Here is a 12,607-nt window from a genome sequence, read left to right as displayed (position 1 = left end):
CAAGGGCACAGAGACAGGAGGCGGCCTCCCTGGAGTTCCAGTTTAGGCAGAGGACTCCACATACACCTTTGTCAAATGCCAATCAATTGTCTCTAGTTCCCCTGTAACCAGGGCCTGCTGAGTGGTGACTCTTCATGGACTCACTGCAGCTGTGGCTGTGCAGTCAGTGTTATAGGCCATGTTCCCACCTGACTGTGAGCTCCCTACAGCAGGGACCACACCGCTGTTCTCCCTCACTGTAGCCCAGCTCCAGCGAAGGGGTGAGCACATAGTAGGTGCTAACTAAATGGCTGCAGGAAAGTGGAAGAACAAATGTGTGAATTGAAGTTACTGAGCATTGGTCCACACAGCCTACTATCTGTGTCCACAGTGGGGAAGGTGTGGCTAAGCAGCAGCACCTATTGCTTTCATTCATTCACTCATTCACTCATTCTTGCACTCACAAGCTTATACTAAGTACTGGTGACCAGTCCAGGTCTGGGCGAGTCCCTGGGGGAGACCGAGGGTAAGAAAACAAGGATTCTGTGCTCATGGAGGCAGTAGGGAAGACAACACTGGAGAAGCGATAATGACAAAATGTAAAATGTGTCATAAGAGGGGCTGTCCAGCAAGCTCTGAGAACATATGATAGGGAATTAGGTTGGATCATGGAAGGTCCTTCAAAGGAAGTGATATACCAGCTGAGACCTGCAGAGTGAGTCATAATTAACCAGGCTAAGAGGTTCTGGTGGATACAAATTGAGCCCAAGTCAATAGAACAATGTACCCACAACAAACTCATAGTCAGAATTAATAAAGAGCGTGATATCTAGAACGCGGGAGGGCACAGCCTGTCTCTGTCTCACCCGGGCTGGTCAGAGGTTGCCTGAAATCTTGAATTCATAAAAGAAATGCTATTATTATCCTCCTTATTTTATAAACAAGGGCACTGAGGCTCAGAGAGGTGTAGTAAATGACACAGGGCCACTCAACCAGTGAGTGGCAGAGCCAATACCACCAAAACCTACCTCCAGGGAGTCAGGTTTGGGCCAGCAGAGATACTCAGTGGGCAGAGCAGTCTCAGAGGAAGGGCATTTCCCACAAAGGGAGGAGCCAAGTAGAGAGCCGGCCCTTTGCTGGCAGGAAGGTTGCATGGGCATCTCAAGCTCTTGGTGGAGTAAAGGTCTGGGGAGGGACTGGGCAACCTCTGGTATTCTTTCCAAGGCTGGGATTTTGGAATTCCACACTCAGAGAGAGAGGGAAATGGGGCAGTGGCCAGCAAAGCCATCTCCCATGACCCACTTTAACTTCATCTTCACAGCCTTTGGCACTTTCTGTCAGAGCCCAGAGTACCACTGGGAAAGAGGCTTGAGACAATTTCCCAAGAAAGTGTTTTGAAGCCCTTGGCCATGGTAGAATTAGACACTGATCTCTTCCAAATTGATTGAAAAAATGGCCCTGGTTTCTCCCCTTCCTTGTATCATCAGTATTATTTACAGCTCCTCCCACCAAGAGGTGGAGACTCTTTGATCAGTAGAATGCAGTGGGATAGCAACGGGCCAGAGCCCATGTGCCTTCGGGCACGTTTTCCCTGTCTCGGAATCCTGCCTCCACTCTGAGAACAAGCCCGGGTTAGCCTGCTGGAGGCCGAGAGACCTTGGTGCCCAGTTGTCCCAGCCTGCAGCCAGCCACCCCCAAGTCAAGCCTCGGAAGTGGGGTTGCTTAGCTGGCCTGCAACTGACCAAGAAATACAAAGAAACTCAGCCAGAAGAATTCCTCAGAGGAGCCCAGCCTAAATTTTTGAAACCCCAGAATTGTGAACGAAATAAAAGGTGGTTGTTTTAAGTCACTAAATGTTGGGATGGTTTGTTACCCAGTAACAGGTAACTGCTTACGCAGGCTCTTTGCATAAGAAGCTTACCTCAGAGACTTCAACTAATACCATGAAAAGCTGACAGATGCCTTCAGCAGGGTATTTTAAGATACATGAGATAAGAACAAGCATAGCTGTGGCTTAAGCAGAACAGAAGAACCTTTATTTCTCATGGGACAATCCTTGTTTCAGTGCCCTGAGCCGATGTGTTAGAGGCCTAGCCTCCCTCCATCATATTGCTGCATGTTTCCTAAGCTATTGCTCCATCCACTGGGGACATACAGCTCGTCTCTGTGGCCACATTCCAGCTGGAAGGAAAGGGAGATGTGAGAATGTGGAAGGCATGGTCTCTTTCTTTAGGGCACAGACCAGAGGTTGCACATGTACACACACACACACACACACACACACACACACACACACACGCGCGCGCGCGCGCGCGCGCGCGCGACTTCTGCTCACGTGCCATTGGCAGAACTTAGTCACATGACCACATCTTATTTGCTGCAAGGGATAGCAAATGTAATTATTCTGGGTCACCTTATAAACACCTGAATTTGGAGGTTCTATTACCAAAAAAAGTGGAGAAGAATATGTTGGGAACAACTGGTAGGCTCCACTATGGTGTAAGATGTACAGTAGGACCATGTTTCTGGGAATTGGGGTCAGGCTGGCAGTGAGGGGGGAAGGAGACGGGTCTATTCTGGCATCTCCTTCTTCCCTCCCTCCTCAGGGCCTCCCTTTTGCTTTTTTGACCTTGACGCTGATGTGTAGTTTTTTTTTTCTTGCTTTTGGATCTCTTCTGGAGCACTTCTTACCTCTGGAACCCCAAGCTCGAGAGGCTACCTGGAACTATAGAGAGTTTAGTTCATGAGGGTGCCATAGTCCCCTAATGGAGGTTATCCATGTCTTGTGGCCACTGTGACAAGTCCTTGTGCATCCATACGTTCATCTAGTCTTTACCAGATACCTGCTCTGTGTTGACACTATGCCGGGTACCGGGGATGTAGCAGTGAGTAAAAACAGGATGTTGATTGTGGACCTCTCAAAGAATAGACTACAATGGGAGAGAATCGTATAAATACATGTGAACCTGCAGCCTCATGCTACAAAGTAGAGGTACACGGTGTCATGCGTGAGGAGGTCAGAGCAGGCTTCTCTGAAGAGGGATAGTTGAGCTGGAAGACGAACAGGAGTTTCTCAGGTGAAAAGGGGAAGGGAAGAGCATTCCAGGTGTAAGGAACTGTGTGTGCAAAGGCCCTGGGGTGAGAGGTCAGCATGATCAGGAGGCAAGTGTGAGTGGATCAGATAACGTGAGGGAGAACGAGGTGAGGCTGGCTCAGGGGCTGGGACCAGGCCAGGAAGGGCCACACCGGAAAGCCCCATCTTGCTAATAAGAGCACAGGAAGATTTTAAGGGGTTTGAGCAGAGAAGTTTGGTCCTACAATCAGGTAGGTCTCTTTCAATTCTCCTCTAAATACAGTCAGGGCTGAGACCCACCCTATGGACGGTGTGTATTTGTCACATGGGATTTTGGCTTCTGGGCCATCTATTCCTGAGTGCTTGAATTTAGGGAGGCTGTGGGCAGATTCAGAGCATCATGGGTGATATGCAAAAAATAAAATAAAAATAGAGTAGGGCATGGGCTGTAGCAAAGACCTCACATCTAACCCTTCGCGTGAAAGCCTCGGATGTCTGATGGGCTTGGCTGTTACAGACTTCTGCCAGGCCCGTGCTGTGCATTTGCAAAGGTTGGGGTCATCCCCATTAGCCCTTGTGCCACCTCCATCTTGGAACCAAAGGTAAAACCTACTCTGGATTAAACTTGGCCCCATGAGCCTAGACTTCAAAAATAAGATCAATGTTTTTCAGGAAGTAGAGTCAGAATTGTTTTATCTGTTGGGTGTCTCCCTACCCCCTTTCTGGCTTTCAGAAAGTCTGAGAAGGGCTCTCCTGGGAGCAGGTCACACACTCAGTCCCCTTGCCTCCTCCTTCTTGTTCCCAAGTGGGCGTAAAGGGGAGCTGGTGCTGTTTGGGGGTTTGCCCATAACCTCAATCTACCTCATCTGTCTCATGACCCGGTTTACAGGTCCAGGAGTGAGGTAAACACTCAGAGTCACCGTGTTTGGCCAGAAAGATCAGCTGAGGCAGGGACCATACCCTAGACTGGGGCACCAGGGTCCAAAGTCTTGATCTGATGAATATGGTCTCAGGACAGCCAGGAGCTGGTGACTCAGGTGTTAGGAGCTGAGTCAAAGGTCTGAGGAATGGACCCAAGGAAGCAGCAGCAGCAGAAGCAGCAGCAATAAAGGGCCCTGCTCAGGTCTGCAACACATAGGCACAGAAAGGTAAAGTAACTCACTGAAGGTCACACAGCTAGTAAGCACCAGAGCCAGCATTTGAACCCAAACTTCCCTAGAGGAACTGGGCTCCTACCTCTCTACCCTTCAGCCCCTTGGAGCCCAATATTGGGAGGGACATCTCCACCAGCTGTTCCAGCATGACATTCCCCCTGAGTCAGCTTCAATTCCTGTTGGCATCTTTCTACCTGGGAGCTCAGTGCCCCCTCGTCTCTATCGTTGATTAGCATTATAGGGCTGCTTTTATTAGGAGATTTCCTTCCGGGAAAGGTACAAAACATGTCTTTAAAGAAGACACAGTTTCTGTTCTCTACCTGTATTACCTGTCACAATGTATTTCCTTTTCAATGGAGGCTTTCCTCTTGCTTTTGAATCAAATTTCAAAACCTGCAACATGAAAGTCCAGCTGGAAAGGCCATCTTTTGAGCGGATACCCTCAGCGTTCTCCTTGTCCCTTGTCTCCCCAGTGGGCCAGTCTCCCCATGACAACCACTCCCACCCGGAGAAGCGAAGGGTCACCAAGGGCCAGGCCCTGCACTGACCACTGCACAGAAGGTGCCGCATCAGAGCCTCACAGTGGAATGTGAGGGGGTGGGCAGGGATGTCGCTGGGAAGGGACCACCCAGGAGGAACTACACTTCCCAGGCTGCTTTGCATGTAGGTGGGGCTATGTGACCAGTTGTCACCAGTGGGTTGGGGGAAGTGATGTGTGTGTCACTTCTAGGCCAAGGTGTGATTTAAAAGCAGTTGTGTCTTCTGCACTCTGTCTTTCCCCTCTGGAAGCAGAGAAATCTGAAGCCTGGAGAGCGTCAGAGGCCTGGAGGGCTTCAGAGGAGCTGGGGCCCCGAATCACTGCGTGGAGGAAAGCTGTCTGCTGGCTGCCAGTGTTAGAGATGGGAGCCGTTGGTGGGTTTGCTCCAAGGAGAAGTAGGTTGGGAAAAGGCAGCTGAATCCCACAGTTACATGAGAGCTTCTGTGAGACAGAGGAAAGAGGCACTGCTGGCTGTTGCCCGTGTTGGCCTTTGAGGGTCAGGGCCTTCTGGGGTCCCCGGAAATAGTGATGAGGAACGCTGATAGTGGGTCCACACCACACACTCCAAACTGGCCCTGGAAATAATCTCTGCCCTTCCTGGATCCAGGCCCTGATCTTCCCCCAAAGCCCCTGGGAGGAGGGAACGGGTGCCTTGCACGCCTAGTTTTCTTCTCTGGCGAGGTGCGTTCTCCCGTCAGTCAACACCTGTGAGGAACAGCTTCATTCATCCGGCCCTGGGCCCAGCTGGCCTTCCTGGTCCGAGCCCAGAGGAGGCGGGCTGTGTCCTGACACCTGTCAGACCCTCCGGAAATCCCTGGCCTCACCCACACCCTCCCCTTTCTTCTTTGGAAGGAGGACACAGGTCAGCTGGGCCTCCAGGGCTGGGCCGTGGGCAGCTCAAGTGCTCCAAACCCATTGGTGTGAGCCCTCTGAGATGCCCTCCTGCAGCTGGGCCTATTCCCCAGGGCTGACAGTGGACAGAAAGTACAGGGTCAGGCTCTGGGTGCCACCTTCCATCGGAAGTGAGGGGGATGGACCAGAAAATGACGCAAACCCAGGGCCACCTTCAGAGCCAGGTCGTCAATCATCCACAAGCCCTCGCCTTGTACCCACTGCTTGTCCCTCCAGCACAGGCCTGGTGGCCAAGGGAATTTTAGTGAGCATCTCACACAGGCCCCCTCCTCTCCTTTCCTGCTGTTGTGCCAAGTCAGGCTCTCCCCAGCCTCTGCCTGGACACTGCCCCTCTCCCCTAGACCTGTCCCCCAACACTGCCTCCGAGTGTGTTTCTAAAGAACAGCTCTGATGGTGTCATTCCCCACTACATTCGATGACTCATCATTTTCTACTGGAGGAAGCCACTTAGCTTCACGGGCCAGGCCACCATGATCAGGCCTGTGACAGACATGCAGGAGTGGGGGGGCAGTGCAGTGGTTAAGACCTCAACTCTAGAGTCAAGATCCAAATCAAGTCTCTGCCACCTACTACTAGCTGTGTGACCCTGGACATATTACTGAACCTCTCTGTGCCTCAGTTTCTTCATCTATAAAATGAAAATAAGATCCACCCTACAGTGTTGTTGTGGGAATACATGAGATAATACATGTAGAATGCTGGGAACAGGGTCTGATGCATAGAAGCTCTCGGTATGCGCACGTTCTTGTGATCTGTTGTTTCTTTGATCTGCTCAGCAGTTTTTCCTTTGGGGTCAGGCCCTCCTCTCACTCCTGCCCACCTCACCCCTGGACTGACCACTCAGATGAGCCAAATATTTCCTCTGAAGCTCAGCCACAAGGAGCTGGGTTTTCTGTCACTTGCAAACACACAGTAGGCCAAGTCTACCTCGGTAGCCACGTGCATCCTCTCCTATCCCTGAAACTGAACTCCCAACCCCAGCCCCAGCCCCACTGACTGGCCCCTCAGACATGCCCATCACGGTCCTGCCTCTGTGCCTTTGTTCTTGCTGTTCCCTCTGCCTGGATGCTGTGTTCCCTAAGCTCTGAGCCTCCCCAAGTGCTGCAGGCCCTTCAATGTACCAGCGCCCATGGACACTGAAGGCACGGCACAGGGGAAGGAAACGGACTCTGGCGTCAGAGAGACGTGGTTTCCTTCCTGCTGCTTCTCTCACTTGCCCTGTGACTTTTGACTTATTATTGAACTGCTCCAAGCCTTCGTTCATTCATCCTACACGTGCAAACAGTAACACCAACTACCCAGGGCTCTTAAGTGCATTGAACACAATAATTCATGAGAAGGGCCGAGTGCACGGCGGGGGCCTAATAATAGCCGGTTGACACAATCAGAGCTGGGCTGACAAAAGGTGGTTCTTTTCTAACACTTCACCTCCAGAAGTGCACAGAGGAGCCCCGGGGAAATCTCACCCCGCAGCCTCGCTCTGGGAAAGAGAAATAGAAAATTTTCTAATTCCAAAGAGTAAATGTCAGAGGCTTGGGAAGGATTCTGAGGTTCTGAAAATAAACACCCGGCGTGGAAGGGAAGGAGGGAGAGGAAGGCGGGGTGGAGGTGGAGGGCCAGGGTGAGAGGCAGAGATGAGGTGCCAAGCCTGGGAGAGGCCGTGTGAGAGTGGGGGTGGGCTGTTCTGCCAGGTGCCTCCTTGGGTCCTTGAATAGGGGGTCCAGGCATTCTCTGAGCATGCTTCAGAGTGGGGGGCAGAGGACCTGCCCCTGATGAGGGGACTCTGAGCAGAATGTGGAGATGATGAGTGTGGATTATTAAAATCTCTCATACTAACTTCATTCTGTGACCCCAGCAGGCTGTGGATGTTGTCTGGGGTGTGCGTGGGGGATGGGGGGGCGGTGGGGGGAGAGGGGAGAGTCAGAAACCCTGCAAACCCCCAACTTTACAGCTTGAGTCCTCCTGGCAGTTCTGGCCCCACAGGCCATCCGGAAACGCCGCCTCAGGGGGTAAGTGCCCACCAGTGGACCTCGTCACAGCTGGCAAAGACGCTTCCTCCCCGCGTGCATGTTTCCTGGTCATGTGCTGCTCACGGGGTAAAACCCTGCGTGGTCCAGATGCTCATGGGCTCGTGGCCCCAGGCTCTCCTGTGAGAGCGGCTGTGCTCCCCGTGCCTCCTGCCCTGGGCCCGCCCTGCAGGCCCTTGTTCACCCTGATTTGCTTCCCCCCAACTTCCCCACATCCGTGCACATAGAAAGCAGCTTCGGGAAGCCTGGGGGCTCTGATATGGGGTAGTGTGTTCGCTGAGGACACGAGAGCCTTTGAAGAGGATGAATGATTCATAACCCAGGCTGGTTTGGGTCCAGCCTGAGGTCCATGTGGACACTCCCTGGGCTTCTCATTAAAGAGTGCTAGGGCTTGTTTAGGCAGAGCTGAGGGCAGCACAGCTGATGTGTCTCCTCTGTACTTTGTGGAGTCCTTAGAAGCATCTAGAAGCAGGCACACAGGTCCAACTGAGCATCATATCGGTTGGTGTAGATGGCCCTCAGAATGTAGCTCACCCCATAGTGGCCATGGGTCAGTGGACAAGGGCCGCGGGCATCTGGGGGCTCCCGGCCTTCCCTGAGTTTTCCTTCAGCCTTTCATGCAGCAACATCTCTGGGTGCTGTCAGGATCCTTCACTTGATGACTATTGATGAGCCGGGGCCCTAGATTGCTTGCCTCTTCTTATCTCCTTTCTTCAGTTGTCAGATAGGCTGTTACACCTTGAGCTAGGGGGATACAGGAACATAACAGAGTGTCCACCCTCAGGGCCTCACAGTCTGATGGGGGAGGCAGGTACATAAGAGGACAAGCATAATTCAGACGGATACATGACAGGGTGGAGGTGAGTGTGGGTCTGTTTCAGAGGCACTGAAGTGAGGTGTTTATAGGACAGGGGCTCATCTGCTTGAGACCAGGGCCTGCCACCCACTGGCCGTGGGACTCTGAGTCAGTTACTTACCTCCCTGAGCCTCGGTTTCTCCCCATTCTACAATGGAAATCAAGTTGGGACATTGGGAGGAATAAATTAGTTGATGTAATTGAGTGCCTGGCACACAGTAGGTGCTTACTAAACAGTAACTATTATGTATGCATCCAGTGAGCAGAAGTTTAGTGAACCCCTGCGATATGCCAGGCCCTGCTCAGAGAACTGAGAATTCGGTGATGAAGAAAAGCCAGATGCAATCCTCATCCTCAGAGATCTTAGAGTCTTCAATCAGAGGCCTGAATGCTAACCACAGACAGATCCACCCAGAAGGCGGTGCCGGGAAGATGGAGAGGAGAGGATGAATGCAGAGACTTAGGAGCTCGTGGACGGGACTGGGTGCCAAGCTGGGTGACGGGGGAGAGGAGGACGGTGCTCAGGCTCCTGGCTGAGTAAGTGGGTGGAGGTCATTCAGGGGGAGGACTGGGAAGGAGTCGGGTTTGCAGGGGGAGCCATGAACCTGGACGTATTCATGTCAGGTTTGTAATGCCTTTGAGGCTCCCCATGCGATGCCGAGTTGGGAACCAGGTCTTGCTCTGCTAACCCCAGGCTGAGACAACCTGGGGGATCCAGAGAAGAAAGGCCAGTCCTGCCTTCAGGAACTTGCACACGAGGCCCTGTGGGCCATCGCAGGTGGAGGTAGTCATTAGACAGAGTGGACACCCCTATCCTGGTGGGGCGCGGGGAGGAGGTTGGCTTGGCTCTGAAGAGCCACCTCTGGGCTGAGTCCTAGAGGACAAGCACATTCACCAGACAGAGAAGGGGAGGACATGGAGAGCAAGGGGCCTGTCTGCAGAGGCCCAGGTGCAGGGCAGAGGCCATGCAGTCAGGGAGCTAGGGGTATTAGGTGTGCTGCAGCCTTGGTGCTTGGGCGGAGAAAGCAGCCTGGAAGGCTGCAGCCACAGAAGTTAGAGCAGGAGGGGCCTGGAATGCCACGTGCAGGGTCCACATTTCAATTGCAGGCCGCAGGGACTTGGTCCTGTCTTGTTTCAGCAGCAGCGTGTGCTCAGGACCGTTGTGTCTTGAGAAGGTACCTGGGTACAGGTGACACAGAGAGGGAAACTCTAGCAGCAAAGCGACCAGGTAAGAGGTGTCTGCAGTGGTTCAGGTACAGCCGAGAGTAGGGTGGCCGCGGTGGAGATGGCAGGAGGTGGGTGAACACAAGCGGCCTCAGAAAAACTAAGAGGACTTGGGGTCCATGAAGGGTGATGGCCATCATTTCAGGTGACAAGGTCGGCAAATGTAAAGGTGAAGGAGAGGGAACAGCACAGGACATGTGGAGAGCTGTTTGGAGTGGAAAGGCTAGAACACAAGCTTCTGTATAAATGTGATCTCAGTTACTAGCCACCAAGTCCACTGAAGACTGAGGGAGGTTGAGACTGGGCGTGTGTGTGCGCGCGCGCACGTGTGTGCGTGTGTGATTGTGTGTGTGTGTGTGTGTGTTGTGTCTCTCTCTGTGTGTTGGGAATGGAGGTGTGTGTAGATGTACATAATAATGTGCTGACACTGCATTGCCCTGTCTTGTTTCCTCCATGAACTTCAATGTCTGATGCTGGGCGACAGGTGCTGAGATGCTGTGTGTGGTGCTGCTTCCTGGCATTTCTGGGTGGTGGCAGAGACGGAACCAGCAGCCTTATTCCTGCCTCGCCTGATCAGGCTGCCTGACTCCCCAGGTGCTGGTGGTTGGCTGTCTGTCTGTTTCCCAGTCAGCTTTTTAAACAGTGAGATAGACCTCCCAGCTCCCCGCCTCTGCCCAGGCCAGGGGAAAACAGAGCAGGACAACCACTGGGAGAATTCTGTCTGGGAGACGTCGGGGTGAGTGAAGTCGGCACAGAGCAGCCTCATATGTTTATATCCGGGATGTCATAGGACCTTGGCTCCCAGTCATTCATGCCTTCCCTTACTAATGTTCACTGAGCACCAGTTCTGCACTGATGTCCCTGCTCCCCCTGCCTCTTGACATTTGTCACCTCAAGGTAGTTGTGGCAGGAAGGAGACTAGCTGGGGACTGGGTTCTGACTCTGGCTCTGGTGAATTGCTCTGCATTTGGGCAGGAACTTGATTTCTTTGTGCCCAATTTTCTGGTATATGAAATGGGATTGGAGCCTGTGCTCTATCAACACCATTTGCTTTATTTTCACTCCTGCCCCACCGACCCATCACCACAGACCCAAATCTCACTACTAGTTGCAACCAACCTTCATACAGTTACTCAGAGGTCGCTTTTGTCAGATAGCCTGTGAGCCNCAGAGCAGGACAACCACTGGGAGAATTCTGTCTGGGAGACGTCGGGGTGAGTGAAGTCGGCACAGAGCAGCCTCATATGTTTATATCCGGGATGTCATAGGACCTTGGCTCCCAGTCATTCATGCCTTCCCTTACTAATGTTCACTGAGCACCAGTTCTGCACTGATGTCCCTGCTCCCCCTGCCTCTTGACATTTGTCACCTCAAGGTAGTTGTGGCAGGAAGGAGACTAGCTGGGGACTGGGTTCTGACTCTGGCTCTGGTGAATTGCTCTGCATTTGGGCAGGAACTTGATTTCTTTGTGCCCAATTTTCTGGTATATGAAATGGGATTGGAGCCTGTGCTCTATCAACACCATTTGCTTTATTTTCACTCCTGCCCCACCGACCCATCACCACAGACCCAAATCTCACTACTAGTTGCAACCAACCTTCATACAGTTACTCAGAGGTCGCTTTTGTCAGATAGCCTGTGAGCCCCAGAAACCTGCTGCCCTCTGCAAAAGAAACCTAGGGCTGCTTCTTCCTTTTCTCAGGATTCAGTGGGTGCTTGGATACACCTTCAAGTGAAGTTGCTCTGAATGGCCACTGAGTGAATTACAGAGGCTCAGCAAAGCTGGCTGACTAATGCCCTAACACACCGAAGACACAGTTTTGAGGAACTGGGCTGGGCATTAAGACACTTGGCTTGACCAAAGTCACAATGCAAATTCTTGGCAGACTTGAGCCTAGAACCCAAGTGTCCTAATGTCCATCCAAGCTCCCGTCTCACCACAGGCATCTTTAGATGTGGACCCTGGTCCTGGTCCCACAGACCCTCCTGGCCTGATGGGAGAGAGGGAACCCGCAATAGCCTTGACCTGCTAGGTCCTGAGTCTGGCTGAGTTTTGTGATCTTGGTCAAGCCATTTAAACTCTCTGGGCGTCAGTTTTTTTTGTTAAGAAAAAGGCTGGCATTATATACCCTTTCACAATAGGGTTCTGAGGCTTATTAATAAGAATAGCTCAAAGATATATTGATTACTTACTATGTGCTAGGCATCACACTAAGCACTTACAAGCTTATGTCATTTAATATATATGGAAAACAGAAATAATCCTGCTTTGGTTACTGTTCCCAGTCACGGAAGCTGAGGCTTACAGAGGTGAAACCATATGCCCAAGGTCATGCAGCTAATTAACAGCAAAGCAGGCTCTTTCATGCTCTGCAGAACCACCCACCTCCTCCCTGCACTTTGGCCAGTCCAGAACCTGCCTTTAAAAAGGTCCATTTCCCGAGAGAGGGAACCACTTTATTACAAAGGTCTCTCTCCTCAAAGACATAACATGGAGGCCAATGAAACTCACTCGGTTTCAGCATCACTTTGGAAATCGATGGGCTATGATTACAAATCTCGTATCTGTCAGCTGCTGCCTAATATTAGCTGGATCTTTGCAGGCTGCTCACTGGGTCCATCCGCCCCTGTGGACGGGCACAGCGGTTCTGAGAGCATCATCGATCTTTCGACTCAAGTGTCCTCATGAAACACAAATCTGCTGCTACGCAGAGAGCCGTCTGCCATGCGGCACAGAAGAAATGCTACCAGGGGACCAATAACTAGAATTTCATTGTAAAACCCACCCTCTTTCGCTTCTTCTCTGCTTTGATCTTGGCCTCACAGCTCAGACCTGGAAAATCT

This window comes from Hipposideros armiger, unplaced genomic scaffold (assembly GCF_001890085.2).
Source record: "Hipposideros armiger isolate ML-2016 unplaced genomic scaffold, ASM189008v1 scaffold_10, whole genome shotgun sequence".
Lineage (NCBI taxonomy): Eukaryota > Metazoa > Chordata > Mammalia > Chiroptera > Hipposideridae > Hipposideros > Hipposideros armiger.
This window is presented reverse-complemented; position numbering follows the sequence as displayed.